Raw genomic sequence first — 12,219 nt, 5'->3', positions numbered from 1 at the left:
CACCAACTGTTGTCACCTTCTCACCAAGCTGCTTGGCGATGGTCTTGTAGCCCATTCCAGCCTTGTGTAGGTTTACAATCTTGTCCCTGACATCCTTGGAGAGCTCTTTGGTCTTGGCCATGGTGGAGAGTTTGGAATCTGATTGATTGATTGCTTCTGTGGACTGGTGTCTTTTATACAGGTAACAAGCTGAGATTAGGAGCACCCCCTTTAAGAGTGTGCTCCTAATCTCAGCTCGTTACCTGTATAAAAGACACCTGGGAGCCAGAAATCTTTCTGATTGAGAGGGGGTCAAATACTTATTTCCCTCATTAAAATGCAAATCAATTTATAACATTTCTGACATGCGTTCTTCTGGATTTTTTTGTTGTTATTCTGTCTCTCACTGTTCAAATAAACCTACCATTAAAATTATAGACTGATAAATTCTTTGTCAGTGGGCAAACGTACAAAATCAGCAGGGGATCAAATACTTTTTTCCCCTCACTGTATATGACGTGTCACTGTAAATGGCTGTGGCCATGACGATTATGATGTGAAGAGAGGCTTATGTGACTGCTCTAAACAGCAGGAGGTCAATGAGTCATGCTGTAGCTCAAACTGAGTTTTGCCCGTCAACTGAACTGTGTGTGTGTGTGTGTGTGTGTGTGCGTGTGTGTGCGTGTGTGTGTGTTCCACCTTATCCAATATGTGTGTGTCCAAGCTTGTGTACTGTCATCTCTAAGTTGTGTGTGTGTGTGTGTGGTATCTCTTCATATGTGCCCCCATCCCCAACAGACCCATAGATTGACTGTCAGAATTGCTTTCCTCCCTGCTCCCACTCCCAACCCCACAAACAAATGAGAGAGCAAATCAGAATGGGAGGAGATGCTGTTCTAAATCCGAGTCCCCAGTCTGTCACAGCACCGGGAGCAGAGAAATCACATCAGCCCCAGTTAGCCGAGAATAAAGGCAAAGCGTGTCAGAGTATGGTGGCTCCATTTCTCTCTGTCTCCCTCTCTGTCTTTCTCAGGGCGTTGGTGACAGATAAATGGGACTGGGATTCTTAATCAACCTGTGTTCAGCTACCTCTGCATTGCTTTCTCGTCAGGGTTTCAGGCTGCGTATCTGTAAAGCAACTACTGATGTAAAAATGGATTTATAAAATACATTTGATTGATTGACTGAATGAGATTTGAGTCTGAAGGAAGGTTGATCATCTCTATGCTGGTAGAGGTAAAGCTAGGTCTGAGACTCTGAGAGATACAGCTTTCTCTGTCTGAGCAGCGAGACTCATCTTTTGGACTGTGAGTCAAAGGAACAGATATTGATGTGAAATTGGTATTCTGAAGAGATCTGTTCATGTCTGAAGGGCTCATGACGTCTGTGCTGGGAGAGATTAAAAAAAAGAGTGTTGGAAAGGAATGCATAACATGAAATTGATATTCTGAAGAGATATGTTCATGACTGAAAGCTTGTGAAGTATATCCTGCTAAATATATACTGTGTGTCCATTTTTGAAGACAGTGAAGGAAAGGAATTGATATTGATGCAGAATAGATTTTCTGAGGATATAATATACGATATCAACCCAGATGGAGATACATATCTGAGGACTGATATCTACCCAGATGGAGATACATATCTGAGGACTGATATCTACCCAGATGGAGATGCATATCTGAGGGCTGATATCTACCCAGATGGTGATACATATCTGAGGACTGATTTCTACCCAGATGGAGATACATATCTGAGGGCTGATATCTACCCAGATGGTGATACATATCTGAGGGCTGATATCTACCCAGATGGAGATACATATCTGAGGACTGATATCTACCCAGATGGAGATACACGTCTGAGGACTGATATCTACCCAGATGGAGATACATGTCTGAGGACTGATATCTACCCAGATGGAGATACATATCTGAGGACTGATATCTACCCAGATGGAGATACATATCTGAGGACTGATATCTACCCAGTAGGATATATATATCTGAGGACTGATATCTACCCAGATGGTGATACATATCTGAGGGCTGATATCTACCCAGATGGAGATACATATCTGAGGACTGATATCTACCCATATGGAGATACATATCTGAGGACTGATATCTACCCAGATGGAGATACATATCTGATGACTGATATCTACCCAGATGGTGATACATATCTGAGGGCTGATATCTACCCAGATGGAGATACATGTCTGAGGACTGATATCTACCCAGATGGAGATACATATCTGAGGGCTGATATCTACCCAGATGGAGATACATATCTGAGGACTGATATCTACCCAGATGGAGATACATATCTGAGGGCTGATATCTACCCATATGGAGATACATATCTGAGGGCTGATATCTACCCAGACGGATGTATATATCTGAGGACTGATATCTACCCAGATGGAGATACATATCTGAGGACTGATATCTACCCAGATGGAGATACATATCTGAGGGCTGATATCTACCCATATGGAGATACATATCTGAGGGCTGATATCTACCCAGACGGATGTATATATCTGAGGACTGATATCTACCCGAAATTAATGGATATTCATTTAAAAAAAAAAACATTTTTGTGAAGAGATACAGTATGTTTGTCTCTAGGCTCACAAAATCTATCTTGATAAAGGGATGCATGTAGATGTGAAATCAATGGTCTTTAGGGGAAATTAGTGTTTCTGGAGTTTGAGGGATGAGTTTGAGTTGCTTTTCAAAGCCTCTGGCTTGACTGACTTCATCTTCATTGAGATCGGTATGTATGTCCCCTACTGTCCCTCTTTTTTCCTGCCATTTCCAGTTTCTCTCTCTTCTCTCCTAAGTTCCAGAGAGAAGTTTCCATACCTCCTCTGCCTCTCTGTCTTCTCCTTTCTTTCTCATTTCCTGTTCTACCCGATTCTTCTTCCTCGCTCTCTCTCTTGCTCTTTCTTCTTCCTCAGTCTTTTTCTTTCATCTCGACAGGGACCTTAATAAACAGTGTAGCTGTTTCTCAATCTGCCCGCAGGGATTCAACAAGCTTTTCAGAGGCACACACAATAAGACACACACACACACAATATGGCACTCCCATTACGACACACACGCACACACAATACGACACACACACAATATAACACACACACACTATGACACACACACACAATATGACACACACACACATAGTACGACACACACACACACACACACACACACCCTTTCTGGGTCTTCCTCCTCCTTTCAGTAAAATGGTTACTAGCAAGAAAAACTATTATGGTACCTCAGGGAAATGACTTTCCCTGTCATTGTTGAGTTAGAGAGATGGAGCAGGAGATAACAACTTGCCCAGGAGTGTTAAGTTAGGCTACACCTTGAGGAAGTAGTGTGGAGTGGGAGCTACTGTAGAGAGAGAGATTTCTAGATAACGGAATATAATGAAAGATAGAGGTGGAGATGGTTTCCTTGGAGGGATGAAGTGAGTGAGAGAGAACGGTAGAGAGAAAGACAGACCGTTGAAAGAGAAGAGCAGAGCCCACTAAAGTATTTGTGTTTTATCGGCATCACAAACCTGGCACTGTACCTCTTTCTATTTTCTGAGCATGATGAGTGGTAGCTAGCTACAGTGGACATGGATCATGATACATACAGTACATGTAGTCGCAGAGGACAAATGCTGCCGTACTCCTCAGAGACCTGGCTGCACTGTGATCATACATTCGTCTCTGTTCACACCTGGGGACAGAACATACAGTACAGAACGTATAGAACACACACGTGTGTGACACTGCACAGGATATCACACAATAAATCACATTTTACAGTTTTTTGCAACCCATAGGACCCATTTCTCAATACTTAGGTCACTTTTTCAGAACTATTCTCACAGTGAGCACAACAGCAGTCCATGTGGGCTAAACTGTGGATCATTTGTCATTGCTTTGGCACAAAATGCATTCAATGGCTACATCTTTCAAATTTCATGAATTCTTTTCTCACTCAGACACAACCACCACCAAAACTCTATGTACCTACAGGCCAATTTGCACATGTTTACATACTCTTTTCAAAACTGTTAAACTTAAGTTCAAAATCTAACATAACACAAAATTGAATAAAACAGCAATTTGCTACATTTCTACAGTAATACCGTATTGAAATATATTCCAAATCTAAAAAATTAAATACTATCAAAACAATTAGACCAACCACAGCTGAATCCCATTGTAGCTGAACACCTACCCAGCTGTTAGTCTTTCAATTTCATTACTATCTATACAAAAGGGGACATCTGAGGAATAATGCTGTACTATAATGTAAACATGGACTCAGCCAAAGATAGAGAAGTGGCTGACAGAGGAAAAAGAGTGGCTGAGAGCGGGAGAGGGAGAGGAGTACGTACGCGTGGTGGAAGAAGACAGAGGAAGATCAAGAGCTGTGGTCTCAGATGAGATTAGGGCTACTATAACTGACCATGTAATAAATCATGGTCTATCAATGAGAGAGGCTGGTCTGAGAGTGCAGCCAAATCTGCAACGCTCAACAGTGGCATCTATTGTGAGAAATTTCCATCAAAACAACAAGTAAGATGTGCATTCTGCAAGGGCATCTGATTGAACTGCATATTACAGAAGTCAATTGAGCAAAGCCTCCAAACCGACTTGTGTGTGTAATTGTTTTTGTATTTCTGCTAAGGACCCAATGGTTACCTCCCACAGGCGGGAGAGGTAGGATTCTCACTGCTGTGCAGGAAACTGCAATCGTTGATATGGTCATCAGAAACAATGGCATAGAACTCAGAGATTTGTGACAGAGTGTTGGCAGACAACATTGCGTATGGAAATATTCACAATGTAAGCATAACTATTTCTAGACTCCTGAAACAACATCAAGTCAGGATGAAGCAGTTGTACACTGTCCCCTTCGACAGGAACTCTGAACGAGTCAAGCAACTCAGGAACCAATATGTCCAGGTCAGATGACCATAAAATACAGAATTTGTTTTGAACAAAACCAAACAGGGCTGAGGCACACAATGGCATGTTTTTAGGTATAATGTAAACTACCGTAATAGCCTAACTCTTATGTTGCCATGTGGATTTATTTTAGAGAGTCATGGAGATTGAAGCCAGGCAAACACCCCACATATTCATCTTTGTGGATGAGGCTGGGTTCAACTTGGCCAAAACGCGGCGTGCGAGGAAGGAATGTGATTGGGAATAGAGCCACAGTGGATGTCCCGGGCCAGAGGGGTGCCAACATCACAATGTGTGCAGCAATATCCTCTGATGGATTGTTGTTACACAAACCGCTAATTGGGCCATACAACACCGAGCGTCTCATTTAATTCCTGGATGACCTCTATGGAAGGGTTGTGCCAGGTGAGGAAAGGGTTGCAGTGAGGCGAAATCGGCCAACGTTTGTAATTGTATGGGACAATGTGGCATTTCAGCACTCTCGTGCAGTCACAGAGCGGTTTGCAGCCCATCCCAGGATGGTGTCACTTTTCCTCCCACCTTACTCTCCATTCCTCAACCCCATAGAGGAATTATTTTCCTCACGGAGATGGAAGGTTTATGACCACCATCCACATGATTAAATGTCCCTCCTGGACGCAATAAATGCTGGATGCCTGGACATATCTGCAGAAGATTGCCAGGGATGGACCAGGCATGCCAATAGATTAGTTCCTAGATGTATTGCCCAAGATGACATAAGATGTGATGTGGATGAGAACCTGTGGCCAAATGCAGAAGACAGGGTTGACTAGCATTGCTGCTGTATCTGTATTGGTAGGTGGTGTATATACAAATACTTGTATTTTGGAATCACTCAATGCCAAAAAATGACATAAAACATATTGAAGCATATTGCATCATGTCCGATTCATTCCTGTAACATATACTGCAGTGAATTCTAAACAGTAGAGAGGTGTCATTATTGTTTTGTGAAGACATTTTACAAAAGAAAACATTGTGTAATGCTACTCGTTGTTAGTGTTGTTTAGGTAATTGTTTTGCGAGTGACAAAGTGTGCTTGTTGGGTGACAGCCTTTGCTAGTGTTATGGAAGAATGAGTTGATTTGAGACATGTATGAAGTGTTTTGGTCGTTTTAGTGCATTTTGGATGTGAAATGAACTGCTGTGCCAAGCTGAAAGTTGGTTAGGAGAACTGTGTGAATAGTTTGGAAAAAGTGACATACAGTAAGTATTGAGAAATGGGTCCTAGCGATGATAAAAAAACTAACATATCACAATCTCCCCCTTCTCTCCACCTCGCTCCCTAACGCCCGTCTATTACACCTTTCTCGCTCTACATCCTCTCTCTCCCCTTCTCTTCCTGTTTCTCTTCCCTTTTTTTAAGTCCATCACCTCCTCATCCTCCTCCTTTTCCTCTCCCACCCTTTCCTCACACTCCTTCTCCCCCTCCACCTCCCATCCCCTCTCTCTCTCGCCTCCTTTCTGTCTCCCTCTTCTCTCTCCTAGTGTGCATTTTTATAGATTTATGTATGTACAGGGGGATGTAATGATGCATGGACTGGGTGATAAGTGAGATGGTTGATGGATTGGAGGGTTGTGTGTGCTTCATGTACAAGCTATGAGGGCTGTGTGTGTGGGGGGTGGGGGGTGAGGGAGAAAGAGGCAGGAGAAGATGTGACACACAGGTCTCTGTCCACTTGAGAATTATTTGTGTGTGTGTGTCTGTGAAGGTGTTTTGTGACAGTATGATTATGAATGAAATCAATTTCGTTAACGTAAATAATTGGTTTGTGGAGGTGTGTGTGTGTGTGTGGTGTCTATCTGTGTGTTTGAGTGTCATGTTTATACTTAGGGGGGATGGAATGGTTTAACAGTAGTGAAACCCGAGTCACCGAATCATGATCTCTGATTCAATTAATCAACCTCTTACTGATTCACGGATTCACTGATTATATGATTAAATGATTCACTGATTAGCTGATTCACTGATTGTTTGCTAGGGGATGGGGGGAAAAGTGTGACACCAATCAGGCCCCCGAGGACTGGAATTGCCCAGGTCTGCTCTAGAGTATTTTGGGGGTAGGAGCACAGCAGCAACTACTAATGTGTAACAGGTGAGAGAGAGAAGGAGAGGGAGGGAGAGGAGCAAAGCGCCACCACAGAGATTGAGAGAGTAGAAGAGAGGAAGAGAGGGTCGGTTCATGAGCGGCATGAGTGGAGAGGGAAGGAGTGGGGTGGGGGAGGTGGGGGGGCAGTGGGAGTGCAAACTGTCAGACATGTGACGAAACCTCTTCAGACAGACAGGACGTAGACATGGCTGTTACCATGACGACAACATGGGCGCTGTGGTGGGCACGTGAACCAAGGGGGAGAGGAGGGGAGGCCGTCCAGAGGAGAGACACATGCGCATGTACGTGCACACACGCACACACACAACTTAAAAAAGGATGTTAGCACTCACATACACACATTTATGGAAACAACACAACCTACACCTAGCAATAACACATGCAACCAATATAAAGTCAAACACACACACTAATAATCAGGTAACTGTGTCACTACACCATGGAAGCATCTGTTGAATGTTTGTGTGAGAGAGAGACTGAGGTAACAGGTGTGTAAAAACTAAAGAGCGAGAGAGTTTCATCAGGAGAGAGAGAATGTATAGCTAGTGTTCATGTCTATGTGCATGCCCAGGTGGTGTCTGTGTGTTTGGAGGTGGAAGGAAGTGACATTGTGTGTGTGTGTGTGTGTGTGCACAGCAGTGGAGGGGTGACACACACACACATGCACAAGGTATTTATCACTCTGCTCACACACTCTTTTCTTGCCTGTTACCTTGGAAGCACGGTCGTCATGGCAACAAAAGATGTCAGTTTTGGGAGGGACAGGTCAGCGCGGTGTTATAAGACATGTGGGTCCAAAGTTAACCAAGGCCATATAGGGCATGTACTCACAGGTTAAGAGACAGAGATGGAGAGAGAAAGAAGTAGAGAGAGGGGGGTTATGGAAAGGGAGAGGGGAGAGAACGGGGTGTTGAGGACCTGCTGCTCTCCATGTTAGCCAGAAGAAAATGTGCTTATTGCTCATTTGCATTATTTTGCATATTACTTATTGCTAATTTGCATACTTTTTCATATTACTCTGTCATTCTAGGATATTTCCATATAGGCTATTGCCATATTGTAACATTATAATATTCAACTGAACACAAATATATAAGCACCATGTGAAGTGTTGGTCCCATTTTCATGAGCTGAAATAAAAGATCCAAGAAATTTTCCATGTGCAGGAAATGCTTATTTCTTTCAAATTTTGTGCACAAATTTGTTTACATCCCTGTTAGTGAGCATTTCTCCTTTGCCAAGATAACAATGTTTTGGAGAATTTGGCAGTACGTCCAACCGGCCTCACAAACGCAGACCATGTGTAACCACGCCAGCCCAGGACCTTCACATCCGGCTTCTTCACCTGCAGGATCGTATGAGGCCAGCCACCCGGACAGCTGATGAAACTGAAGTATTTCTGCACAAACTGTCAGAAACAGTCTCAGGGAAGCTCATGTGCGTGCTCTTTGTCCTCACCAGGGTCTTGACCTGACTGCAGTTCGGCATCATTACCAACTTCAGTGGGCAAATACTCACCTTCGATGGCCACTGGCAGGCTGGAGAAGTGTTGTCTTCACGGATGAATCCCGGTTTCAACTGTACCTGGCAGATGGCAGACAGTGTGTATGGAGTTGTGTGGGCGAGCAGTTTGCTGATGTCAACTTTGAGAACAGAGTGCCCCATGGTGGTGGTGGGCTTAAAGTATGGGCCGGCATAAGCTATGAACAACGAACACAATTGCCTTTTATCGATGGCAATTTGAATGTACAGAGAAAATGTGACGAGATCCTGAGGCCCATTGTCGTGCCATTTGTCCGCCACCAATCACCTCATGTTTCACCTATTGAGCATGTTTGGGATGCTCTGGATCGACGTGTACGAAAGCGCGTTCCAGTTCCCGACAATATCCAGCAATTTCGCACAGCCATTGAGGAGGAGTGGGACAAAATTCCAAAAGGCAAATGGTGATCACACCAGATACTGACTGGCTTTCTGATCCACGCCCCTACCTTTTTTGTTAAATGTATCTATGACCAACAGATGCATGCATATCTGTATTCACAGTCCTGTGAAACCTAAAGAATTTATTTCAATTGACTGATTTCATTATATGAACTGTAAATAGTTGCATGTTGGGTTTTTTATTTTTGTTCAGTGTAAATCCCATTGGCTAACATGTTTCATATTATGAAATACTGACATACTGTACATGAACACGTACATGATTAAATATAGTTTAGTACATTATATGTCTTGCTCCCAGTTCCCTCCATATCAGTCTTGACATATCAATGATGTGTGCTAGGCCTACTGTGTTCAATACAAGGCCGTGAGAACGTCAGATATCCCTTGTGACATGTTACAGATAATATGTGATATGTATAAGGTGATTATAGTCCTATTCTAGCAATGCATTGTCATGTCATTGCTTTATCATAATAAAGCTGTGCTATGGACGCGTGTTATCCTGTTCTGTTTCTGGGTCTTTCTATCTCCTTGATGTTCTCTGCTGCTTGTTGTCTCTGTGACAGTGTCTGTGTGTGTCTCTTCTGTGACAGTCAGTCTGACTGAGTTTCAACAGAGGCTTTTTGATGGCTTTTTCTCTCTGGAGAATTGTTCATTCCTTCTCTTCCGCCTCCATCGTTCCCTCCCTCACCTGGCCCCCTGAAGCAATGTTGTCTTCACCTTCTCTCTCCCCCTGCCACTCTCGCTCTCATATCTTCTGTCCCTTTGTGTCTTTTCCGCCATCTCTCTCTTGTTTTCCTTTCCTCGTCATCTCTCTCTCCATATCTCTTCCTCCCTCGCTCGCTCTATCTGTCAACCTCATCTTTTTTTTGTCCCCAATCTGTCTCCTTCCTCCCTCTCAGTTGTGCTCTCGTATCCTCCTCTCCTGCTCATTCCACTCTTCTGTTTCTCTTTATCTCTTTCTGTCTTTCTCTCCCACACACTTCAGACTGTATCATCTGCATCTTTCTCCTCGCGCTCATCCCAACCCTTCCACATCCCTCTTTTTTCTCTCTCATCCACCTCTCCCATTCAATCCCCTTTCCCTCCCTCCCGTTCCTCCTCTCACCCACACTGTGGTGTAGACTTTGTATTACAGGGTGTGAGAGTGCTTATTAACCAAGACATCCTGTGACGACAGCCTCAGTTGACTATCTAGTAGTACGTGTGTGTCTTCATCGGCGGACACCGTATATGCAGAAACCTCTCTTCTTGTCCATGGGGATGAGCGGACGGATGAACTCTAATGCCTTTCACACTGACTGTCTCGTGGCATTAGCGTAATAATTAGTGCAGTGGTGTGTGTGTGTGTTTGCTGAATCTTTGTCGGTCAGTTTCTGCCTGTTTTGCCTGGGTGTGTTGCTTTTGCACTCTCTAAGAATATGTGGAGATGCCACTCTCTGTGTGTCTGTTTTGGACATAGCGAGCCACTCAAAAGGCTGGTGATCACGTACATTGGCAGTAGGGCTGCCTCAAATTTGACAGTGATTTATTGCCGTGTGAATGGTGAACCTACGGCATGCATAGTGTATGTTGAGGTATGCCAATTTGCCACCCTGAAGTCGATACAGTTGCTTTAGTCAAATGGGATTTAGAAATTAGTATCTGATTTCCACTGGTTGTGAGTGTATGAGGTAAGGCTGTGGTACTCCATTTGTGTGTGTAAATGTGCGTAATATGTCTATGTTAGTGATCCATATGTAGTGCTTTCAGAAAGTATTCACGCACCTTTACTTTTTTCACATTTTGTTGTTACAGAGTTGGATTACAATGGACTTGTTATTTTTGTCAACGATCTACACAAAATACTTTGTCATGTCAAAGTGGAAGAAAAACTCCATCATTCTGTATAAGTCTCAGGGCCCGATCCTGACTTGGGCATTTATGGCGACTTAGGAATTTATGCCCTTCCTACACACTTCTTAGTAATTGGTATTCAGACTTGCCTTATCGAGTTGCCAACAGATATTCTCGTGGAGTTTTCATTCAATGGAGTTTAAAGTACATTTATCTTAAGCCATCCCTTTAAATAAGGTGTACCTTTAATTAGAATTTGGTCGACAGACTCATTAGAATACATTGAGAGAACAGGGTCAGAATATAGGGCGCCAAGAAAGAAAGCCATCTGTGCATAGTCATCTCTGTTTCAGCACCAACAATTGTAGATTATTCAGTCAAATTTTAGGGTTAGGAAAGTACAAAAATGAACCTTTGCACACAAAATATAACGATGACTAAAAAGTACAGTGGTTTGATTCACCCTGAAAGTTGCCATATTCAAGTTCAATCCACGAAATATTGGAAGGTGGAAAAGAAGCGTACAACAGGGGTTGAACAACAGTCCTATAAATCTACCCTGATCCTCACTGATCATGGAACTGTACCACAACGATCCAGTCGTTATGAACCGTGCGCCAGGCTCCAGGTTTAACCTGCTACGTGTGGTCTGAGTTCCATAACGATTCAAATAGGCTACATGTCCCAAACGATTGTACAACGTTAAGCCTAATATGATCCACTAATGCCAGCGACCCTCAGGAACAACTACAAGGATGTGACAGAGGGAAGAAAGGTAAACAGAATGGAATGATTACTGACGGTGGCTCCCGATAGTGGCTAATATTTAACATGTTACAAACTGTCAAATAAAATGGAGAAAAGCCCGGGCACATAATCAAAACAAAGTGCATAGATCAACTCATCAGCCCTACTGATGTCTATAGCATTAGTCTCCACATTTCATCCGTGCAAATTATGAGGGCACACAATTCAAATTCAGAATAACGGCAAAACTGTTTATTTCCAATTTTACTGTGGAAAAGGGGCCGCAATACATGTCATGTTGATATGACTTTCAGTTTGCTTCCGTATGGCTAGTTTCACACTAATCCCCAGGGGTCGTAAGGAAAAATCATCTAAAACAATTACTATTTGTATTTACAATCCCCTTCTACAAACGGATTACTCATTTACCTAGCTCTTATCAATAGCACTTACCAATTTATAAATGACTGTGCACGGAGAATTCTGTTATTTCCATCAGGAAAAAGAAAGTAGATGCTTTTTCCACTTGGAACCGGCAGGTTCGCTTGACCTTACTCATGGTTTCCTCACCTGTAAAGGTGGTGGAATTATGGGGGAATGAAG

At 43.1% G+C, this 12,219-nt stretch overlaps 1 protein-coding gene across 2 annotated transcripts in view; it reads left to right on the top strand.

Annotated features, from left to right (window-relative positions):
• The window catches only part of LOC115173873 (Kv channel-interacting protein 1), a 44,308-nt gene that overhangs the window by 18,883 nt on the left and 13,206 nt on the right, over positions 1 to 12,219 (top strand). The gene's annotated exons all lie outside the window — the stretch shown is intronic.

Source organism: Salmo trutta, chromosome 3 (assembly GCF_901001165.1).
Source record: "Salmo trutta chromosome 3, fSalTru1.1, whole genome shotgun sequence".
Taxonomy (NCBI): Eukaryota; Metazoa; Chordata; class Actinopteri; order Salmoniformes; family Salmonidae; genus Salmo; species Salmo trutta.
Note: the sequence above shows the minus strand (reverse complement) of the source record. Positions and strands in the feature narration are given on the sequence as shown.